This window comes from Melanerpes formicivorus, unplaced genomic scaffold, assembly GCF_026170545.1.
Source record: "Melanerpes formicivorus ecotype bairdi unplaced genomic scaffold, bMelFor1.0.p_v2 SCAF_52, whole genome shotgun sequence".
NCBI classification, from domain to species: Eukaryota; Metazoa; Chordata; class Aves; order Piciformes; family Picidae; genus Melanerpes; species Melanerpes formicivorus.
In genome coordinates this window covers 2,371,603-2,375,744 of record NW_027142404.1, presented here as the reverse complement: position 1 = coordinate 2,375,744, position 4,142 = coordinate 2,371,603, and the positions used below count along the sequence as shown (strand labels likewise).

General features: G+C 52.0%; 1 pseudogene; it reads left to right on the top strand.

Moving 5' to 3' along the window:
- The first annotated feature begins 2,345 nt into the window (after nt 1-2,345).
- On the top strand, nt 2,346-2,457 carry LOC137452392 (U2 spliceosomal RNA; annotated as a pseudogene).
- Nucleotides 2,458-4,142: the final 1,685 nt, after the last annotated feature.

Below are 4,142 nucleotides of genomic sequence, written 5' to 3'. Positions count from 1 at the left end.
TTCAGCTTACTATCAACCAGCACCCCCATGTCCCCTCTCTGCCTGGCTGCTCTCAGCCACTCTGACTCCAGCCTGTAGCACTGCATGAGGTTGTTGTGGCCAAGTGCATGTGGTTGTTGTGTGGAAAAGAGACTGACACCCCACTCCCCCCAGCTTCACCCTCCTGAAAGGGAGCCGCAGAGAGCAATGAGGTTTTCCCTCAGCCTCCTCTTCTCCACACTAACCACCCCCAGCTCCCTCAGCTGCTACTCCCCAGCCCTGTTCTTCAGACCCTTCCCCAGCTTCACTGCCCTTCTCTGGACCTGCTCCAGCTCCTCAATGTCCTTCTCTTAGGGAGAGGCCCAAACCTGAGCCCCAGTATTCCATGATTCTGTGAACTGGCCTAAGGCACCAACTTCATCTAGATATCTAGCCCCCCAAAAGAGACACATCCTCTGCTCCTATCACTTGTTACCTGCCCCCAACTCACTCCAACCTCCTTTCAGAGCAAGAAGATGTCCCTCGGCTGCTCCTGAGAGAGGCTCTCCAGGCATGGGAGGTGGTAGAGCCTTCAGAAGGACAGAGTATGATGTGAGTCTGCACAGGCATAGCAATGGGGATGACTGTCTCCTTGTGTCTGTTCTCTCCATAGCCTGGTTTGTCTGGGCTAGAATCGTAGGCCAGCCATGGTCTTTATAGTGCTTTCTAGTCAGCCAGCAGCTGGAGCTGGGAGCAGCTGCCCCAGGCTGCTCTCAGTGATTTCCATCCCACAGTTAACACACTCAGTGTAAGGAGGCAAGTCTGCTGAAGTTGAGTCATGCTGGGGCTGCTTAGCCTGGAGAAGAGGAGGCTCAGGGGAGACCTCATTGCTCTCTACAACTACCTGAAGGGAGGTTGTAGCTAGGAGGAGGTTGGTCTCTTCCAGGCAAGCAGCACCAGAACAAGAGGACACAGTCTCAAGCTGTGCCAGGGGAGGTTTAGGCTGGAGGTGAGGAGAAAGTTCTTCCCAGAAAGAAGAATTTGCCATTGGGATGTGCTGCCCAGGGAGGTGGTGGAGTCACCATCCCTGGAGGTGTTCAAGAGAGGCTTGGATGTGGCACTTGGAGCCGTGATTTAGTTGTCAGGAGGTGTGAGGTATTAGGTGATAGGTTGGACTTGATGATCTCTGAGATATTTTCCAACCTGGTTGATTCTGTGATTCTCTTCTTTATATTTCTACCCATCCCTAGAGGGGCTTGCTCACCATTTGCAAGAGATGCAGGGACAGGACCCTGGGCAATGGCTTCAAAGTAGAGCAGAGCAGATTGAGATTGGATGTGAGGAACAAGTTCTGCACCATGAGGGTGGTGGAACACTGGCACAGGTTGCCCAGGGAGGTGGTTGAGGCTCCATCCCTGGAGATGTTCACGGTGAGGCTGGACAGGGCTCTGGGCAACCTGATCTAGTTGGGGATGTCCCTGCTGAGTGCAGAGGGGTTGGACTGGATGAACTTTGGGGGTCCCTTCCAGCCCAGATCATTCTATGACTCAGTGATTTCATGATCATTCTGCTCCCCAAGGGCTGCATTCTTGTTTGCTGTGACCAGTGGGCTGAGTTTAAGCTTTTGCACTGTATGCAGGTGTCAGCTTCTTTGTTTCATTAAACTCATAGAATCCTAGAATGGGTTGGGTTTGAAAGGAGCTGAAAGCTCCTCCAATTCCAACCCTCTGCCATGGGCAGGGACCCCCTCCCATCATCCCAGGTTGCTCAAGGCCTCATCCAACCTGGCCTGGAATACCTCCAGGGAGGGGGCAGCCACATCCTCCCTGGGCAGCCTGTTCCTGCTGCCCATTCTGTGCTGGAGAGGGGGGATTGGGTGATGGGCTCCCCAGGCCAAGGACAGGGAACTGCTGGAGAGAGTCCAGGAGAGGCTGTGAGGATGAGAGGGGGTCTGAGCAATGGACTCACTATCCCTGGAGGTGTTCAAGAGGAGATTGGATGTGGCACTTGGTGCCATGGTTTAATAGTCATGAGGTGTTGGGTGACAGGTTGGACTTGATGATCTCTGAGGACTTTTTCCAACCTGATTGATTCTATGGAGCAATACTGGATTTTAGCCATAGAGATGAGCTAAATGCAGACAGCAACCTTCCCAAACCCAAATCTTTGCAGTCATCTCCCAACACGTAACCTTACCATGTGGTGTTACCTGGTGGACAGAGATGCAGGGCTTCAAGGCCAGCTTTTAATGACCTTTATAATGAGTCTTCAGAAGAATGAAGAAAATATGATCCCAGGTTCTCTTTGTTGTTGGTCACAGCATTAGAGGTTTTGTCTTCTAAGTCAGAGCCCAGACTTGTGTTAATTGATGTGGCAATCAATCGCTTCTCGCTTCTCGGCCTTTGGGCTAAGATCAAGTGTAGCAGCTGTTCTTATCGGTTTAATGTCTGATACATCCTCCATCAGAGGACTTTTCTTCTGTCACTGAGCAAAGCCTTCGACACTGTCCCACACCCCATCCTAGTCTCCAGGCTGGTGACACATGGGTGTGATGGGTGGAGCACTAGATGGATAAGGAACTGGCTTGATGGCTGCACCCAAAGAGTGGCTGTCAATGGCTCCATGTGCCAGGGGAGGCCAGGGACAAGCAGAGTCCCTCAGGGATCAGTCCTGGGACCAGGCTTGTTCAACATCTTTGTGGGTGCCATGGACAGTGGCATTGAGTGCACCCTCAGCAGGTTTGCTGATGGCACCAAGCTGTGTGGTGCAGCAGACAGGCTGGAGGGAAGGGAGGCCATCCAGAGGGACCTGGACAGGCTGGAGAGGTGGGCACAAGCCAACCTCAGGAGGTTCAACAAGACCAAGGGCAGGGTCCTGCAGCTGGGCGGAGGCAATGCCAGGCACAAATCCAGGCTGGGCAGGGACTGGCTGGAAAGCAGCCCTGAGGAGAGAGACTTGGGGGTGCTGGGGGAGGAGAAGCTCACCAGGAGCTCTCAGTGTGCACTTGCAGCCCAGAAAGCCAATCAGATCCTGGGCTGCATCAGGAGAAGTGTGGCCAGCAGGGCAAGGGAGGTGATTCTCCCCCTCTACTCAGCTCTGGGGAGACCCCACCTGGAGTACTGCCTCCAGTTCTGGAGCCCCTATTGCAAGAGGGATCTGGAGGTGCTGGAAGGTGTCCAGAGAAGGGCCAGAAGGATGATCAGAGGGCTGGAGCACCTCTCCTGTGAGGACAGACTGAAGGAGTTGGGGCTGTTCAGTCTGGAGAAGAGAAGGCTCCAAGGTGACCTCATTGTGGCCTTCCAGTATCTGAAGGGGGCTACAGGAAGGCTGGGGAGGGACTGCTCAGGATCTCAGGGAGTGCTAGGACTAGGGGGAATGGACTGAAGCTGGAGGTGGGGAGATTGAGGCTGGAGGGGAGGAGGAAGTTCTTCCCCATGAGAGTGGTGAAGCCCTGGAATGGGTTGTCCAGGGAGGTGGTTGGGGCCCTGTCCCTGGAGGTGTTTAAGGCCAGGCTGGCTGAGGCTGTGGCCAGGCTGATGTAGTGTGGGGTGTCCCTGCCCATGGCAGGGGGGTTGGAACTAGATGATCCTTGTGGTCCCTTCCAACCCTGACTGATACTATGATACTAATTCAGAAGCAATGTTTAACCTGAAGCATTAGGAAATGGAATCATAGTTTGAAGGAAATTGAGGGAAATTAGGTTTTCAAAGTTTACTTCTAAGTTGGGGTGTGGTTTTCTTTTCGTTTGGTATTTTGGATTTGGTTTTGGTTTATATTTTTTCCCCTGATAAATAATTCAAACTCTTTTGTAAAAAATCTTCTTCTTAGTTAATTTTCAGTTTTAGCTGATCAGGAAGCAATTCCTCATGTAAATACAGCAGTCAAGTCCTGCCTATGAAAATGAGAGCACCTCAAATGTAACCCTTTGATCATCAGTGATCTAAGGATCACCAACCTCTTGATTAAGGAATTCAGACAAAGAAAACCCAGCATAACAATAAAAGAGAAAAGGAAAGAACAGAAGGATGTCCTCTGTATCTTAGAAGTAAATAAGGCTCCCAAGCCATACCCCAGCTCTTCTCTTTGCTCTTCACCACCTTCACCTTTGTGCTTAGCCTTTTGCAGATGAGGGTTGTTGCAGCCACTGTTTGAAGGCAGCTGCTGGCTGTGTGTAGAGTGCAGGA